General features: G+C 34.9%; 1 protein-coding gene across 1 annotated transcript in view; it reads left to right on the top strand.

The window, feature by feature from the left end:
* The window catches only part of SPAG16 (sperm associated antigen 16), an 818,550-nt gene that overhangs the window by 791,555 nt on the left and 5,888 nt on the right, over nt 1-21,107 (top strand). The window lies entirely within an intron of this gene.

Here is a 21,107-nt window from a genome sequence, read left to right as displayed (position 1 = left end):
ATGAGCTACTAAGCTGTCCAAGACCATCTCAGAACATTACAGTTTAAAAACCAAAGCTCTGCTTTTTAGTGAACATACCAATTAAAACATTTAACATAAAATACATTTTGCTTCCCCTTAATCTTGGCCACTGGAGATCTCTCAATTGTCTGCAAAGACTGGCTGTTCATGAAGGCATGGCAATGCCTGCCTGCACTGTATTTCTTATAATGCTTTGTCCCCAATAATTTTTGAGTTTTTTTAATGTGGAATTTTCCTTTCCTACTTATATAACATTGGAATAATATTAATAATTCCTACTTAAATAATAATAGCACCCATTTTTCTCTAGAGATGCTATAGATAATCCTGTGAAACATGAGGTTATGAAAGTTAAATAGAAGAGTTAATATGAATGTACCACCAACTATACCTACGTTTCCAGTGTGACCTTTTACTCAGGAAGCTGTGCTGGGTTTCAGAGTGGTGCTGTATTTCATGCAAAGAAGGAAGGTCTGACAAATTTTCTCTCCACACCCAGTATCTCCTCTTTCTTCCTCCCTATCCCAAGAATAATATATAAGAATCTCAAGTATCTTGGATGTCCTCCTGGATAAACAATCTGTATCCTTCAGCAGGCAGCGGGTATGTACTTAACATGCCAGTGACAGAGCATGTTTCTCAGGCAGGAAAAAACGTGTTTCCCAGGCAGGAAAACTCTTTCTCATTTCCCTAATTTCTACAATAGGTCATCAAACTTGCCATCTGCTGAGCGGTTTTCCAAAGCCTATGGCTGCTTCTTCAAGTGGCAATGTAGAAGAATGGCTAAAAGAAGTCATATTTAGGAGAGAGTAAATAAAGCAGGTACAATTGAGTCACTCTTCTCTGTGTCCTTAATTGTATACCTGAGTCAAGGTAGAATTCCTAAAGTCCTCATACTGGAAACACATTAGATTTGCCTTTTGCATATTCGCTGTCACTGAATTCCATTTTAGTGGTATATTTTCATCATTGACAACAAAAGACAACCATAGAAAACCCATAGCTATGTTTATTATCAAATGACATTGAAAATGTTCCTAGTCCTGTCATAACACATAATGACATAATGACTGTTAAGTCATTAGATATGAAGCATTCATGATGTGCTAGGCACCACTTTCATTTTTCCAGACAAGCAGCATAGGTAGGAGATCAGAACACAGTAGTTCAGCCAAGCTGCCTGGATTCAGATTCTGAATCTGTCACTCAATAGTTGTATGCTCTTGAAAGAGTTAACTTCTTAGTATCTCATTTATAAAATGGGGATAAAGATAACCGTCCCTACCTTTGGGATTAGTATGAAGATAAAATGACTTAATATATACATAAAGCATTTAGATAATTTCCTGGCACACATTCAACATTATGTAAATCTTGTATATCAGTATCTCATTTAAACCACATGCAATATCTATTTGATATATGAAGAATCTGAGTCACAGAGGGCTTAAGTAACTACCATCAAGGCATTCTAACTCTAGAGCCTATGATCTTAACTATTTCTTCTTTATATAAAGATTCATGAGAGAATATTTTTATTTTTAGGATTATATCTTTGTTTTATTAAAATTCTAAGCGGAGGTGGGGGCACAGTGGCTCACGCCTGTAATCCCAGCCCTTTGGGAGGCTGAGGTGGGCAGATCACCTGAGGTCAGGAATTCGAGATCAGCCTGGCCAACAGGGTGAAACCCCATTTCTACTAAAAATATAAAACTTAGCTGGGCGTGGTAGCATGTGCCTGTAGTCCCAGCTACTTGTGAGGCTGAGTCAGGAGAATCACTTGGACCCATGAGGCGGAGGTTGCAGTGAGCCAAGATTGCACCGCTGCACTCCAGCCTGAGTGATAGAGCAAGTCTCCATCTCAAATAATAATAATTATAATACACAACCAAAAAAACCCTCTAAACTTATTTTTTGAGTTGGCTGACAACAAGCACAGATCCAAATCTGAAGTTCAACAATCAAGTCATTGTATTGAATTTGCTGGTTTCCATTTGCATTCGCGTGGTCTCTTTTGGGGATCTTGATTTTCTATTACTATTTCAATGTGGCTCTCACATATTAGGTGCCTTTTGTAATAACCACCTCATAAAATAGCTTGGAAAGACAAAAGTGGGACTGGGTGCTGTGGCTCATGTCTGTAATCCTAGCACTTTGGGAGGCTGAGGCAGTCTGATCGCTTAAGCCCAGAAGTTTGAGACTAGCCTGGGCAATATGGTGAAACCCCATCTCTACAAAAAATACAAAACTGGGTGTGGTGACATGCACCTGTAATCCCAGCTACTTGCCCACTTGGGAGGCTGAGGTGGCAGGATGGCTTGGGCCCAGGAGGCAGAGGTCACAGTGAGCTGATGTCACAGTGAGCCAAGATCGCACCACTGTACTCCAGTCTGAGCAAGAGAGCCAGACCCCTGTCTCACGAGAAAAAAGGAAAAAAAAGAAAAATTGTGAACATTTTTTTTAAGAAACATTTTTCTCTGTGGAGTCAGCTAAATATGGAAATATGGAAAACAAAGTTTATCAAATAGAGAAATGTTGTTCTAACAAGGATCACTGAAGAATGAATATGAGACACTATATAAGAATATGAAACAGGCCAGGCACTATGGTACACACCTGCAATCCCAGCACTTTTGGAGGCTGAGGCAGGTAGATCACTTGAGCTCAGGAATTCAAGACCAGCCTGGGCAACATGGGAAAAAACCCATCTCTACCAAAAATACAAAATTAGCCTGGCATGGTTGCACACATCTGTAGTCCCAGTTACTCAGGAGGCTGAGGTGGGAGGATCACTTGAGCCCAGGAACTCAAGGCTGCAGTGAGCTAAGATTGTGCCATTACATTCCAGCCCGGGTGACAGTGAGACCCTGTCTCAAAATAAATAAATAAATAAATAAAGGTCATGAAACAGGGAGAACTGCTTGGCTTTTGACAGCTGCATAACTTTTCCTTCTCAGCTCCTACACGTCATATACAGGTACCCTGCACTCCAAACCCAATTGATTTAACTTCTCCAAGTAAGTCAAATTTCCTGACACATTATCTTTTTACCTGGAGCATTTTTACTACTTCCTTCTGCCCAAATTGTTCTCTGTTCACTCTTTTTTCCCTTCAACTTCCTTTATCATTTAAGATTTGGCTCAAAGGTCATCTTCTCTGTGAAGCAAGCATTGTCTGACACCTTAGGTATTTAAATATCTCTCTCTCTTTCGTGCTCTTAACGTGCCATGTATACAATATTGCTAAGGCATTCTACTGATTTACTTTTTTATTCTTTTCACAAATATTCATTGAATTTCTGCTATCTGATACTATATTGAACTAGAATTATCATGTATATGTTATTTTCATTTTTAAAAATAGGGCTATGTTTGATCCATCAGGAACCTGAAACAAAGCAGCATCTCAATATATGCTTGTTGAAGGAAAGAACTGACCAAACAAGATAATTTTATGATTTATAATCACAGTCTAATTTTTAACCAAAGGTGATATGATTCCAGTTGGCCCTTTACTTTCCACCACATTCTGAATACCATTTGGTGCTTTCAAAAAATAAAATTTATCTAGAAATATTCAAAAGTGTGGTGTATTAGTCCATCTTCATGCTCATAATAAAGCCATACCAGAGACTGGGTAACTTATGAAGTAAAGAGGTTTAATTGACTCACAGTTCAGATGGTTGGAGAGGCCTCAGGAAATTTACAATCATTGCAGAAGGGGAAGCAAACACATCCTTCTTCACAGGGCAGCAGAAAGGAGAATGAGAGTCCAGTGATGGGGAAGCCCCTTATAAAACACTGGATCTCATGAGGACTAACTCACTATCAGGAGAACAGGATGGGGGAAGCCACAATAATGATTCAATTATCTTTACCTGGTCTCTCCACAACACATGGGGATTATGGGAACTACAATTCAAGATGAGATTTGGGTGGGGGCACAGACAAACCATATCATATGGTTATACCATAAGTTTTAAATTTCTCTCCAAGTATTGAAAAGTTCTATTTTTGCCGTATTTTAAATATACATTTTAAACTTAAAATGCTAAAATTATCCCAGTACATACTTTTTATGTATTTGATATATTTTTCCTGTTGGAGAGATTCACATTTTTAGAAATGCTAGAACAAAAAGAATGCCCATATTCCAGATTATTTACCTAGAAAAATGTCCAAGCTCATGAATAGATACAGGTTTGGTACAGCCTGGCACATAAAATGGCAGATGCCCTCTTTAAGAAAAAAAAAATTATTAATAGAAAATTGCTAGGTCCTCTCCCTCCTAAGGTCTTGGAAGTGCCTATACAAGTGAGGGGCCCTAAAGTGCATGGTTCATTAATTTCATGGTATACCTGCCTATGTCTATGATGTATTGTTAAAGGGAAGAGGAAAAGCTAAAAAAATATATATGCTCTTCCCATTCTCCTAAAAAATTTAAACCACTTTATGTTATGTACATGTTTTATGGGCAAATGAAAACTCTGGAATAATGCAAAACAAATTATTAAAATCACCTTCACCAAGAGAGAATTAAGCCAGAGGGTAAGGTAAAGGAGTGTGTGTGTGCATGCATGCACGTGCGCATGTGTGTGTGTGTTTGATCATTTTTAGACACCTTTATTTTCATTGTTACAGTGATAATGCACTACTTTTAAATTTCAATCCCGAAATGAACTTTACTGGGTGAGGAATAAAAGCATGTGCATGTGAAAGAATTCCAGAAAGGAAATTTTGGGTTGTCTTTGGGATAAGTCCATATCTTCCCAAAGTTACTATATGAATATACTACATATATTGGTTTCAGAAATTCTGCTATATTTGATATAAAATTAGCCACTTTCTTTTCTGAGAACATCGCCTGTATTAACAGACTGCTCCCCAGGCCTCTCATAAACACACGCCACAAGAGAATCACATAAGAAGAGAGAATGTAAAAGCTCAGTGACCTACCAATGGGGTGCCAGGAAAACCATCTCTGGTAAATAAAATATGCCTATGCCCACTATATCACCCTGAAATCACTTAAATCAATATTTTGAAATCAAGAGAAACATTCCTCTATAGATAAGACAAACGTAAGATTAATACAAAGGCATATGTAACCCACAAGAATAAAATATAATCAAGACAAGTCAAGCCAAAAATATTTCTCTAGACATCCATGCAGGTACCTGTTGATTGTGGCAGAGAAAAATCCAATACATAATTTGAAACAACTTATCATTAAAAAAAAAAGTAAAACAAATTCACACGAGGAAAAGAATGTTTTTCAAAATAACTAGTTCTCAAAATTTGTACAATCTAACGTGCATGATATAGTCGTGCCAACAACATTTTCCAGCAGGAAACTCTGGTTCCAAAAGGCAGAATTTCACAGCAATACAAGGCTAATGATTGCAGTGACTGATGGTAGTTCTAGCCTCAGCTCCAAGAATGAAAGCAGATGCCATTCTCTTAGGTATTCTGACAGGCTGATATTAAAGAGCCGCATGTGTCAGAAGATGTAGGAAATCAGCTGGCCTCTTTGACAGATTTTACTGTAGAATGTTTGTACTGTCAGGGCAGTGGGTATGACAAACCTGAGAGATGGCAGTAATAGGAGTGTTTAAGTAAGAGAACAAGCTTAATAGAGATGCCACTGTTGACAATAACATGCTTATGTTAAAAGAAGAGTCCTTTCTTTCCTTTTCCGCTGAAAATCCCAATGCCAATTTTTTAATCCATTTTTGCTAAATAATGCGAAACATCTTTTAGTCATTTGAAGGCTAGAAGACTAAACTGCCAGTTTTATTGTCTCTTCTGTTTTTCAAGATCTCTCATTCCATCATATCATTGACACTCTTCAGTTAGGGCCTTAGTCTGGACCAAGGCAGAACCTATGTAAAATTTTGAAGTGACTGTCAAATGACTGCCTATTTTTTGTTGGAGTGCACTTCAAATTAACCTTGGAGCCCAGGCTCAGGAATGGTTATTAACCAACATTTGTAAGGAAGCCTGACACTATGTGAAAGATGCCCTGTAATTATTTTGAGCCAACTGTCCAGTTATTCTGTACCACAAATAAAATGTATGAAACAATGCCATTTTTCTCTCCAAAAATAAATATCGATTTTATGTTTCTTGCATTTCTCTAGTATTCAAATTAATTATAGTTTCAATGTTACACCTCTAACAATGGCCTACTTCTTAGGTATTTGAACTCCTCCAGAAATACTCTGACTCAGTATGCACACTCAGTGGTAGAGCATTTGGGAGGGTGAACTGCCAGTTGTAAATTGATGCTAAATGAATGGGTATGCTTTTAAAAAAACAAAGTCCTTTTCACTCATGGGCTTTAATACCCATGTAATTATAATTATTTCAAATTCTCTCAAGGCTAAAATTAAACTTGGCTTCCTGGATGGCCAAACAAGTGACTATTCTTCTACACCAGTCAGCTCCCATTTTATCTCAGGCTCACTCTGAGCACAAACTGGTTAAAAACAAGTCATATTCCCAATGCTGAATTAAATATGACTAAAAAATATAAACTGAATGGGCAGTTTAAATATAATATTATCCAATTAGAACCACAGTGGAGCAGTCATCCCCTTTCCCCCCATACTCCCAATGGAGTGAGAGAGGCAGGTGGTAGTCAGGGAGCACAGCATGAGTTCTAGGGGGGAGTGTGGGTCATGGTGCTAAAGTCCAACTGGATGGAAGATGTAGAGCCAATGGGAAAATTACTAGAAGCACAGTTCCAATGGAGAGCCAGATCAATGTTATGGAGAGGATCTGAAATAGAGCTGCCAGGCTACAGAAGGCTTGGCAAAAGAGACAAGGCCACGTACGAAATTGATAGGCAAACAAGGAGATTTTCATGAGAAAAAAGTCTTGACACAAGTGCAGAGTAAAACAAAGAAATATTGCTAAGGTTGTGACAAGGCAGCTGGGCGGGCAATAGGATTAAGTATTTGTGACTTTAGATATGCTGGTTCTTAGGAGTTCTTAAAGACAATAAAGGACACTGTTATTATACCAGAGATCACAAAACCATGACCTGAGCATAGACAGGCTGTATGCATATGGATTTGAGCAGAGCCCTTGAACCCAAACATCCTGGGTATGAATCTTGACCTTACACTTACTAGTTATATGATACAAGGCAACTTCCCTAAGCTTTGTAGCTTTAACTTCCTCTTCTATAAAACTGGGATAATCATTAAAATGACTTTGAGACGCAAATTGGTTAATACATATAAAACATTTAAGGAAAATAAAAGTCAAAGAAGGAAACATATTTTTGCTTCATCTTTTTCATGGAAAATTTCATTAAACGTATTTCTTCTGATCTTATGAAATAAATTATAAGCTATATTCTAAAACTTAATTACGTAATTTATTGAATAAAATATAAATAGGAAAATTGGCATTACTTTTTATCCACCAAAATGATAATATCACATTGAAGAATGAGTTTAATATGGTCGATTAAATGTGAAAGCCTTAGTAACAGTAAAGACAGAAATGTGTACAAACACAAGGACAAAGAAAACACAGAGGATACAGTGATGGGAAAGAAATGTCAGTGGAAAACAGATCATGAAGTGGCAACTGAATTAACAGTGGGAGAAGTAGGGACTCAAATTCCTAAAGAAGAAGAAGAAGAAGACTTCCATATAAATGAACTAATTTCCATCACTGAGCTCCCTAGCAATTCTGGAATTGGCGTCACCAGCTACAGAGAATTTAGGAATGAAGCTTGGATCTGACACATTGTATAAAGAGTATTCTAAGCCCCTCGATCTTCTCTCAAACCCTGCTCAACCAGGCAACTAATTCTCTTTGAACCACAATTCTCAAGAGACAGGAGGTTTGTCCTTCAGAGAAATTAAATCAAAAGGGGCCCTGGACTCAGGAACACAAGGCACAAAATTTGAGCACAATGCAGGGATTTGGACCAAGAAGATTCTCTCCATTTTTCTCCTCATCCAGTTCCTGGAACACAGGCCACCAGTGAGCAAACCACAAGATTCATTGCTGAAGAAATTGAAAAAAACCCAAAGAAAATGTCTACAAATACTGACATTTGAAGGTCACACATCTAAAATATCAGCTTGCTGACCAGTCACAGAATTTTTTTTTTTTTTTTTTTTTAAGATAGGGTTTTACTCCCGTCACCCAGGCTGGAATGCAGTGGCACACTCTCAGCTCACTACAACCTCCACCTCCCGGGTTCAAGCAACCCTCCTCCCTCCAGAGTAGCTGGGACTACAGGCACTGGCCACCATGCCTAATTTTTATATTTTTAGTAGAGACGGAGTCTCACCATATCGGCCAGTCTGGACTGGAACTCCTGATCTCAAGTGATCCATCCACCTCAGCCTCCCAAAGGCTGGGATTACAGGCAAGAGCTTCTGTGTCCAGCCCTAGTCTCAGAATCTTATCCCTGTACTCACCCTTCCTCAGGAACCCTCAGAAGGTGAGCTTTTCCCATGCAAGCAAGCCCTTGATTAGGAGGTAGCATCTTTAAGAAATAAGAATCAAAAAAGTAAACTTGATGTATTTGACCTGGGGAAGAATCATATTGAAAGAAGTTTTATATTTCTGAAGAAGGGTTTAGGAATAATTAGTGATAGATAGAAAACCAACCCACAAAGAAAAAAAAAAAAAAATCACGGAGTGGCAACTGACTTAATAGAGTGGGAGAAGCAGGCACCCAAATGCTTACCAGAAAGGCTTCCATATAAATGTGTGTGCATAGTCATAATAATGTAGCTGCTAATTTGTTAATACCTAACCTAGAATTGTGTTCTAAATTAGTTGAAAATGGAAAGATGATAACTGGGTATAATTACATAAGAGTCTAATATTCTCTCTTAATAGGAAGTCCATAGAAAATGTTTGATATATTAAGAAATACTAGTGGAATTCATTATTATCCCAAATATGTTATTTTCCAAAGAAGCAGCTAAAGTAATTTAAAATAGGAATTGCTGGGAAAGAAACTTTGGTAGAAGGGTTTCGGGCAGAAATTATTTTTCACTATAGACCTATAGAACTTGATTTCTTAAACCATGTCATATATTTCCTCAACAAAAGTTACAATTAAAGTACCAATATCTTGTATGAAAGCAGTCATCTAATCTCTTTCCTTGAAATTAAACATATTTTTATGAATCTCAGACAGTTTGTAGTGGATAGGTTATCTTTATTTTGGTTGAAATCTTATAATAGGCTTTCTACAGTTACGCTCTGCTCATGGGTTGTCAGCCCCTGAAGGAAATATGCAAAATTTGGCTTCCCTTCAGTAGGTAGGGAAGTTTTGTTCAGTAATACCCCAAATTGAGTTTAATATGTTATTTTTTAATCTTAGACTAGTTCAATGAATAACAAATATAAGAGGCAAGATAGTTATTTGATTATGTATGTAATCAATGAAAATTAGTATTTTCAGGTCTAAAAAATAAAATTTTGTGAATATTTTTTCAAAATAGCAAAATAATTAAAATTACATAAAATAAATTGTTATACATGTCAAGATCATTTAAGTCAAAATGTGTATGTGTCACTTGTGCAGAATTAAACATGATCCTGTATATCTTTTAAGGTACATGTGCGTTTGATTGGAACAAAGGATATTTTATACCCCCAATGCTTTACAACACTCATAACATGAAATTGGAAAAAAACAGAAAAATGTTATACATGAGAAATAATGAAAGTATTGATTAATTTCTAGAAAAAAAATCAAAGCTTTAGATTTGCTCTATAAAAAGTTTTAAAGGGGGAATATTGTGCTATTTTGAAGAGACTCCTAATTTAGAAAGCTCAAATAATGTCGTTTTTTAAAATGGAATCTTTCTCCAGTCATAGGAAATGTACCACCACAACTATGTAATCAATGTGAAGCAGATGGTGGAGCAATTATCTGGTGTATTTGGGCACTACCATTGGCCAATACATAGAATATGGGCCAGGAAATTTATTCTCTGTTTTCAGGCTGCTGTCGGGTTGTGATGGATAGTGCTGCTTAATGAAAATCTTTGTATCAATTTAGTTTCCATTTTATAATCCTCAACTAAATAGGCATCTCTTGCTGTTTCTGCCTCTTTCTGTCTCTGTTTCTCTCTGTGTGCTTCTTTTTTTCTCTTTCTAAGTCAAGTAAGAGCTACACAGTGATGATTTTAGGAATCTAATAGAGCTGTGATTTATTTTTTAATATCAGCATAGCTTGCTACTATCATTTTTTGAGGAAATAGCTGCTCCCTATACCAGTGTACAAATTTGAGTTCTTTCTTTTACTTAAAATTGTCTAGAGGGTTCACAGTTTAGAGAAGACACTATTTTGAATGCTGATTCAGAATTATGTACTAGACTTAAAAAAAAAAAACTTTAAAAATATATTTTAAAGCACCTACTTTGAGCACTTATGATAATGTCATCCTAAGTGATAGGTATTTTACCTTTAATTCCAATTGAAAGCGAGCTATTAATCTCATATTGGTTTCAAACTTTTATTTTTTTACTTCGTCTTTTTAGATCAGTTTTAGTTTCACAGAAAAATTGAGAGGAAAAATTTCCCATATATTACCTGTCCCCACACATGCACAGCTTCCTGATTATTAAAATCCCCCGCCAGAGTGGCACGTTTTACACCTGATGAACATAATTGACACATCATTAACCTTCAATCCCATAGTTTATGTTAGGGTTCACTCTTGGTGGTGATAATTCTGTGGATTTGGACAAATGTATAGTGACATATATCCATCATAATCCCATAGTATCATAGAGTAGTTTCACTGGCCTAAATTTCCTCTGTGCTCTGCCTATTCACTCCTACCTCCCCCCAACTCCTGGCAACCACAGATCTTTTTATTATCTCCATAGTTTTGCCGTATTCAATACGTCACATAGTAAAAATCACGCAGTATGTAACCTTGGCAGATTGGCTTCTTTTGCTTACTAATATGCATAGATGTTTCCTCCCTGCCTTTTCATGGCTTGTTAGCTCATTTCAACACTGAATAATATTCCATTGTCTGGATGTACCACACTTTATTTATTCATTCACTTACTGAAGGACATTTTTGTTGCTTTCAAGTTTTGGCAATTATAAACAAAGCTTCTGTAAACATTCTTGTAAAAATTTTTATGTAGACATAAGTTTTCACCTCCTTTGGGTAAATACAAAAGAACACAATTGTAAGATAACTGGCAAGAGTATGTTTACTTTTGTAAGTAACTGCCAAACCATCTTCCAAAGTAGCGATAACAATTTGCATCCTCACCAGCAAGGAATGAATGTTTCTGTTGCTCCACATTCTCACCAGCATTTGGTGTTATCAATGTTCTGGTATATAGTGGTACCTTACTGCTGTTTTAATTTGCATTTCCCTGATGACATATGATGTTGAGCCTCTTTTCATATGCTTATGCATCATCTGTATATCTTCTTTGGTAAGGTTAAGGTATTTGACCCATTTTGAAATATTTTTTATTATAAATTTTATTTTAGGTTCAAAGGTACGTGGGTAGATTTGTGACACAGGCAAACTGCATGTGACAGGGGTTTGGTGTACAAATTATTTCATCTCTCAGGTAATAAGCATAGTACCTGAGAGGTATTTTTTTCTGATCCTCTCCTTCCTCCCACCCTTCACCCTCAAGTATGCCCTGGTGTCTATTGTTTCCCTTTTTGTGTCCTTGTGTTCTTATCATTTAGCTCCCACTTTTAAGTGAGAACATGCAGTATTTGGTTTTCTGTTCCTATGTTAGTTTGCTTAAGATAATGGCCTCCAGCTCCATCCGTGTTGCTACAAAGGACATGATCTCATTATTTGTTATGGCTGCATAGTATTCCATGGTGTTTATATAGCAAATTTTCTTTATCCAGTCTTCAATTGATGGGATTTATGTTGATTCTATGTCTTTGCTGTTGTGAATAGTGCTACCATGAACATATGCATGCATGTGGTCTTTATGGTAGAGTGATTTATACTCTTTTGGGTATATACACAATAATGGGATTGCTGGGTTGAATAGTAATTCTGCTTCAAGTTCTTTGAGGAATCATCACACTGCTTTCCACAATGTTGGCCCATTTTATAATTGGGCTGTTTTCTTATACTTGAGTTTTAAGAGTTCTTTGTATAGTTTGGATAATAGTCCTTAATCAGGTATGTCTTTTGCAAATATTTTTGTACCAGGCTGTGGCTTGGCTTTGTATTCAGTGTTTATTTTAATAAAGTTCTCCTGTTTGTTTTTTTAATGCATTATCATACTTAGTGTCTTCATTTATCACCATTTTCCTTTACAGTTGATAAAAGAATTACTTAGACACATTGTATATATACATAGCTTTAGAATGCTTTGTGCTTCTATGATAATAACTCAAAATTTTTAGTTCTAAGTATAAGAAATTACATAGTAATGATCTTATGTGATTGATATTTTAAAATGTTTTATTGTTATTATTTTCCAAACATACATAAAACTAAAGAAAATAGCATAAGCCCCATTTATCCACTACCCAGGTTTGACAACTATTCATATTTTGTCTGTTTTGTTTCATTGATCCCTTCTTCTTACATGTTCATGTGTTTTATTCTCAAGAATCTGAATTTCCAAAGAAGAATATATTTTTTAATTTAAATATTGTCAACAGCAAAGTAGTGTGGTTTCTCAAAATGATTCCACAAAATAACTGATCTGTGTGGTCGTTTATGTTTTTATATATTATTTTTTAAATGATTTATTTAGAAATAACTGAAATAAATTCTTTCATATTCAGAATTTTTTATAGAGTCACATTAAGATCTTTAGAACATCTGCAAAGTTGCCACTGAAACGTAAAATGTTTATCTTTGATAAATAGCCCTTAAAAAAGCACTTTTCTTTAGCTTTTTTCCTAAAAATACTGGGAGTATTAGGAAAGCCTTATAAAAATCACAACATGTTTTTCTAATTTTAGAGGTTATAATAATGTTATTCTGTTTAATTTAATAAGGAAAAGCCAATGCAGCTTGCTGAAATTGTTTCTTTTGGGCAGATACTCTAGTATATGAATGCCACTGAGATATTAACAATCATAGTATCTAGTTAACGCAAAAAAGCCTTGAATTTATGTAATTTTTTATTTTCTAATGCAGATTGCTTATTACATAGGTGTTCAAACTTTTTCTGCTTCTTTGCAACTATAATTACCACTTTATCCCCACCTTCCCTGAAGTTTTTCCTTGGGAGGTTTGCATTTAATAGCCCCACTGTAAATCAAAGGATCCCAAATATTGGTAGTCTGTTTAACAAAATATTTGAGCTGATTTCTTGATAAAACTAGATGCCATTTATTTGCATAAGAGTCTTTTAGGAGGCATAAGATGGATTGTCAAATGGGAAGACAATAGAAGCTAAAGCACTGTTTTCATGGCCTACAAGGTGGCTTATTTTTTGTTTCTTTCTCTAATGCAAAAATTGGCTCTGAGTTGCACATCTGGAATGACTATCTGAAGTAGATTTTTTTTTTAAATGCTTAGTGTTATTCCTCCTAAAATAACAGCATCTTGTTCTTCATTTGGGTAATTCTCCTTGTCAACTCTCATCTGTTGTGGTCAGTACTTAATCCTGGCTTAGTGAATTAGTGAATCACACCCTTCCACCTGCCAGCCACATGATTCAAGCTAATAAATAAGGGAAAAGTTTTACCCTCTATGAGACTGCTGGGACATAGAGGTACTCTTTCCATAAACCTTAAATTGGGTAGGCTGCGAGCCTGAACCCAGACTACCAGGTGGATAGAGTCTGCCTCAGTGTGGACAGATTCTTCCTCGGTACAGATTTATACTGTTAGAATCAGAATATAGAGACAATGAGAGAGGGCACCCTAATGACATCATTCCAACCTCTTGATCCAGCCATTTTTGGAGTCCATTTATTTATATTTCTGTGTGATAAATATGTTTGCTAAACTTTAAAAAATGTTTTCCCTTTGCCACACTAAGTTGACTTTTCTTCACTTGCAACCGAAAATACCCTAATATTCCATTTATTCAGACAAGTCAAACTCCATATTTTCTAATAATTGCACTGCCAGCTTTGCCATTTTTATGCCTCCTGTATATAGCCAAATCATGTGTGCCTCATTACTTTAACTTCAAGTACTCACCAGTGCCCTTAATCTCAAATTGTCTACTAGCTTTTAGCAAAACCCCATTTGATCCAAGTTGAATGCCAGATGAAGAGGTTAACAGTGAGAAAGTATGATAGAGAGGGGCTGAATAAAGAACGAACTAATCACATGTTGCTTTAATTTTTCTGTGAGATACAAAGCCAGGTCATCAGATTATAGAATGTTAGCTGAAATTTCCATAAAGATGCCTTCACAGAATTATGGTTAATATAAATTTATTTAGCAGTTCATGTAGCAGCCAAATTAGCTTAACTTTCTGGCATAACTACTTTTGTTTCCCCTCAGGCTGCAGGATAGAAGGAATTGTATAGATGTATGTAGTTGGCATCCTTGTTCAAACCCGAGCTCTGCTATCTTAAAAGAGGTCTTTCATGTCTCTATGATTCAATATCATTCCCTGTAAAATGAAAATAATAATGCTGCTTTTGTATTTGATTGTAAGGATTACATAACACAACAGATGTAAAATATTTGGGAAAAAGATAATAATTTTAAGCTAGTTGTTCCATATTTTATCATCAACCACTTCAAATTATTTAAAAGGAAACCTCCATTAGGTATTAGGTCTGTGGGTCTTAATCAGGTAATAGTGACATATTTAAAATTTAGAGGTAATTTCTCTATGATTTCAGAGAGTTTAATATTTTTAAATCATCAGATTATACTACTTTTAAACTAATTAATTTAACCATTCCCAGTTCATACAAGACCTTCACATTTGATATTCCAGCCATTATTTTCCTCTTGTGAGGAGGGTATTCAATTATAATTATTTTATCACATATTTTCATCTCTTTTTTTTACTATAACTATTAATGGTGTAGTGATGCTGATTTATCACTTAGCCTCTTTCACCTAACAATGTTGCCCTGAAGTAGGAAAGGATGAAATTCTAAAATTAGGATGTAATTATTAACAATTCACCACCTGAACATTAACTAACAGGATCTGACAGTGGTTTTCCCCACAGACAAACCTCCACATTCAAGAAAGGGGATTCCTTTATAATGAATTAGTTCTGACACCAATGTACATTAAGAGAAAAACTTTCAAAATATTATAACTCTGACTTTTAGAGTCTTAAAATGTATTTACGGTTTGATTAGTAAAATCTGAGCAATATTAAGGGCGGTTTTATTACTTTAAAATAAGATAAAAATGATTAATTTTTTAATTAATTTTATTATATTAAATATAAGCCTTTGGTTCCTTTGCCTATTTCTAACAGTGGAGAAGAATATATCGCAGTCTCTGGTTTGCTATAAACTATGTTTTGTGATGGTTTATTGAATCCTCAGAACTGAACTGGAACTTGTATTTCTTCTGTTATCAGCAAAAGCTTTTCTGAAATGTTTGCAAAGCTCCAGATGTATGGGGTCTCTGAATAAATATTATTTCAACACTGATCAGCTATATAGGTGAAGACCAAGTTAGGAAACAGGTCTGCAAGGATTTCTTAATGAAAGCAGGTGGCTGTTGATATTTTAAATAGATTCAATAATTAGTTAGAACACTTTTAGGACTTTAGGTGCATTTCACAAGAGATTTCTATGATATTCAGAATGTAGCTCATGTAGGAAGCACCTGTTCAAGATCATCATTCATGCTCTCCTAATAGGAGGGAAAATATTTTTCAGGGGGAAAATATTTTTAAAACTACACACAGTAAGGCCAAAAGTTCTGTTCCTAGCAAGGTAGACTTAAATTTTTTATTTATCCCTGTGCTATAGTTTAGGAATTTCCAGAGAATCAAGGAACTGTCTCTCTAAGAAAGACATGGATTTCACATTAAAGACAGAAAAAGATTACAGTTGGCCCCATGTAGCTGCAGATTTTGCAATCACAGATTCAACCAATCACAGAATGAAAATATTCAAAAAAACAAAAAATAACAGTACAACAATAAAAATATTATAAAAATATAACAACTATTTACATAGTATTTACATTGTATTAGGTATTATGAGTAATCTAGAACTGATTTACAGTACACAGGAGGATATGCATAGGTTATATGCAAATACTACGCCATTTTATAGAACAGACTTGAGCATCCAGAGTTTGGTATCCATGGGTTGGAAAGGACGTGAAACCAACACCCTCACAAATAGAGAGGGGCAACTTACATCTGTTTAAAACTGTTTACGGTAAGCTTCTAAAACAGGCTTTGTGCAATAAAACTCACTTGCTTAATCAGTAAATTCCATACCAAGTTCACATAATGGTAGATTGTCTTCAACTTCCAAGTGTTTTATATCCATTAAATATTATGTATTCTAAGTAAGGTAAACAAATTTGTTGACTAGAGCTCTAAAGTAAGACACTGAAGACTTCCCTTCCTTCTCTGTTATCATTTTTCAGACATGAACTTCTACTAAGAGAAATTTAAAATGCATTTGTTTCATACTCTTTACACTTTGACATCAACTAATCTTTGCTTACAAAAGAAAAGTTAGGATACTTTAGCATTCATATACATAGTATATTTTTACATAGTAAAAATACTAGAAAAGTTTTTAAATTGTTACTAGCACTTAGGAAAGTTAAAATCTCAAGTAATATTTTTTTTTTCTAAAATGCATTGATCAGCAGTAAGGTACAAAGTAAACTAAATCACATTTCACATCTCTTTCAGTGCTGTTTCTGAAATTCTGAGTAATGACCCTGGTTGAGCCATTAATGCAAATTCTCAAAACTTAAGCAGTTTCTTGATACTTTTCATTTTGAGGCATCTTTTAAAGAAATAACAGATGCCTCTCCACATGCATTCATAAAATCAATAAAATTAATCAATAACACTCTCCACAGGTAATAAATGCTCAGAAGCATTTCTGCCTATCTATATTGATTGAGAGAATTGCTCCAAATCAGTTCTGATGTGTATAAAAATCATTTCCTTATTGATCAAAGTTTCTCTTCCCTCTCTGATATGTTATTTCATATATGGCACACAATTATTTTTGTCTCTATCCTTGTATATTTGTAATAAACAAACTTCTTATGATCTGTGTATGTGACTTATTTGAATAATATATAAAGCGGATATTTTTGTTTCTTTGGGGAAACCTACTGCTCAAAATTTAATAAAAGAATGAATAATCATGAGAAATTACTGAAGTTGTTTTAATGAGAAATGTAATGATGTATTTCATTCACATTTTTATTATTGATAATAAGCTTAAAGGTTTGAGTTTGCATCTATTTCTTATAACAAAGCTTCATTCATGCAGACGCATGCCTCTAATCTAGAATGACACTATTACTGATTACATAAACAATAGAAAAGTGCATAGTTTTAGCCAATTGCTGACTCATAATATTTCTGGAAAAGTATATTGGTGAAAAATGTAACATGTTCAAAACTATAAGTGAATTTTGTAACCTTTTTGCTAGTGTATGTGTTCAGAGTTCAGATGTAGAATAAAAAGAAAAATAGATATTCTGAATTTTCCAAAGAAATTTTAAGTTTTGATAGATACATTTAATAATTCTCATTAAAAATGACTATTTATTTAACCCAGCCAATTTACATATCCACAGTTACCTTAACTAACAACACCTGATAACTGATGGCTCACTTGAGAAATTTTATTTGATTAATTAAAGAGTCCCCCAAGGAAATGGCAACTCTTAATTCTTGATACATTAACTTTGTGGTGAATTATTCCTCTAACAAAAAAATCAAATATTTCTGTCAACATGATTTAATAAATTTCATAACATAGGGTGTTCCATTACAAAATGACGTAATTTAGCCAGCTAATAAACCATCACAGTAAGTGTTCCTAAACCAGTATCTTCTTCAAACTTGGATTTATTCAAAAGTTTCATGCCTCTCAGTGATTTTTACTTGGAATTTCAGAGACTAGGAATTTTCATAATGACAACTGAGGCCCAATAACCCTCTCTACTTTAGATAATTTTACTTTACCAATCTATCCAATTAATTTTGTCTTTTCATAATTCTTAAGTTGAAATCTTTCAGCAAAACAAGAACTGTTTCTCTTTTCAGAAATAATTAGTGTAAAGAATTGAATAAAATATGTTAACTGTATTCACAATATTATTGGGGTGAGGCTTTGTCAGTTGGAAAGCATAAGCATTGGAAAGAAAATATAGTCTGGTTTGTTTCCCCTACATCAAAAATGACATGACAATTTTTAAATAACATCTTAATATAAAATGCTAATCTAAAGACGTGGAAGTGTTCTTTCTGCTCACTAAGGCAGTGGGTACATTGGATGGACTCCTAAAACTCTAAAAGAATAAGGCAGCCTGCCTAAATTTCTCACTTATTCTCAGGAAACTAGTTGTACAATCAGATTCTTGCAATCAATATATGCCGCTAGGGTGAATATGAATATAAAATTTCTGAAATATTTCTGTTACTTATGTACAAATTAATTTAAATGTATCCCTAGAGATAAGCATAGAAAACTGGAAACTGGAGTGGCACCCTCAAGAGATGCTTTGATAGATCCATCTCTCAGTCATGTTGCATTTTAGTAAGGGCAGCTTAATCAACGTGGAAAATGACATGGAGCCAATAAAAAAAAAAAAAAAAAAAAAAAAAAAAAAAAAAAACCTTCATCCAAGCATATAATAAAGGATAAGAGCATGAGCTTTGTAGTCATACAGACCTCAAATCCGAATTCTACCACTTACAAGCTGTGTGGCCTTGGAGAAGCTGCTTTTCACTCTAACCCTCATTTCCCTCCTCTGTAAAGCACGGTATATGCTAGTATTTTCTAATAGAAATATAATGTGATATGTGATATACTATGATAATATGTTGATAATTTTAGATTTTCTAGTAGCTACATTTTTAAAGAACAGGTAAATTTGATATGTTTATATATTTTTCTTTATATATGAATATATATAATTAATTATATACACATAAAATATATGTTAAAATCTATAAAATATATCAAAGGGTATAATATCAACATGTAATCAATATAAAAATTATTAATATCCTATTTTATATTCTTTCTTCATTTAAAACTTGGTGAGCATTTTACAATTACAGCACATTCCAAATTGTGCTAACCACATTTCTTTTTTAATTTAGTTTATTGCATTTTAGGTTTTGGGGTAGGTGTGAAGAACATGCAAGATTGTTGCATAGGTACACACGTGGCAGTGTGATTTGCTGCCTTCCTCCCCATCACCTATATCTGGCATTTCTCCCCATGCTATCTCTCCCCAACTCCCCACCCCTCCACTGTCTCTCCCCTATTTTCCCTCAACAGACCCAAGTGTGTAGTGCTCCCCTCCCTGTGTCCATGTGTTCTCATTGTTCAACACCCGCCTATGAGTGAGAACATGCGGTGTTTGATCTTCTGCTCTTGTGTCAGTTTGCTGAGAATGATGCTTTCCAGGACTAACCACATTTCACATGCTCAATAGCTACATGTATGTCATGGCTGCTATAATGCACAGTACTGGGTAAATTGGATGGTCTCCTGAAACTCTAAAAGAATAAGGCAGGCTTCCTAGGTTTCTCACTTATTCCCATGAAACTAGCTGTACAATCGACTGATTCTTGAAATCAATAGATGCCACTAGGGTGACCATGAATATAAAATTTTTGAAATATTTCTTTTACTTACATACAAATTAATTTAAATGTATTCCTAGAGATGAGCATAGATTCAAACTAGAAACTGGAGTGGTGCATTCAAGAGTTGCTTTGATAGATCCATCTCTCAGTTGTGTGGCATTTTAGTAAGGGCAGCTTACCTATCCCATAGGATTATTGAAGGATAAAATGAGATAATGCAGGTAAAGGACTTAGAACAGTGCTTGGCAAATAACAAGCACTAAAAATGGTTGTGTGAAAGCTATTCCTATTATCCACTGATATTGACTATAATAGCCTCTTTGCTATGCTGGGGGAATGCAAAAATATATGGCATAGCCCCTGTTCCTGAGTAATTACAAAGTTAAGAATGTAAGACAAATACATAGTTAACTAGAATTTGTGACATATTATTATCACATGAATGGCATGAATGAAATAAAGTAAGTGCTCAGAAAAGGCAGATCTTCTACCATGGATCCCTTGTACCAACTTGGTGAAGAAAATCATTTTGAACTAGGATTTAATAGATAGGTTGACTTTTGTTTGGAGGTAATGGTTGGGGACCGTGGATACAGCTAGGAAAAATATTCAACTATAGGGAATTACAGAAGCAACAATCCAAAGGTAGAGAGGAGAAAAATATATTCAAGAATGATGGCAAATTGTTTGATGGAGAGCACAGGGTTTATGTAAGAGTGTACTTGAGTTAGCAAATTCAGATTTGTATCAGAGCTTAGAGACTTTAAAAGCCATGCTAAAATACTTGGACATTATTCAATGTCTGAAAGAAATAGTAAAGAAAAAAAAAAGACACCGATTTAGGAGCCAAAGATCTGATTTCAGCCAGATCTGCACTGCCACAAGTGCAGTTTCCCACCTTGGCCAAGTCACTTCCGTTGAGCTGTTTTATCTGTAACATAAGATGGTTGGATCTAAAACAAAACAAACCTGAAAATGTCAGAGATGGAAAGGGCCTCTTTGTTGCTGCTGCTGCTGCTGCTGCTGCTGCTGCTTTCATTGTTCTGTTTATATCTATGGCGTTTTAGGATGAGAGTAACATTACTGAATAAATGGCTCAGGAATTAATACATGTAGATTTAAATGAGAAAGAAAAGATCATTTTGAGAATTATTTCAGTGTTGCTAGTATCTCAAAATAAGGATCTTAATATTGTGGACATAACAGTTGGAAATATTAATAAATAGCTGGGCTGGTTTATAAAAAATTGGTTTAAAAAAGAATGGTTAAGACTTGGATTGAAGGTGGAGAGGGAGGCAAAGTGAGAAATGAATTTTATTACAGTTTGGAGTCTATAAAACAAAGA

The sequence above is a fragment of the Sapajus apella genome, unplaced genomic scaffold (assembly GCF_009761245.1).
Source record: "Sapajus apella isolate SASKATOON/1434 unplaced genomic scaffold, GSC_monkey_1.0 scaffold10, whole genome shotgun sequence".
NCBI lineage: Eukaryota > Metazoa > Chordata > Mammalia > Primates > Cebidae > Sapajus > Sapajus apella.
This window is presented reverse-complemented; position numbering and strand designations above follow the sequence as displayed.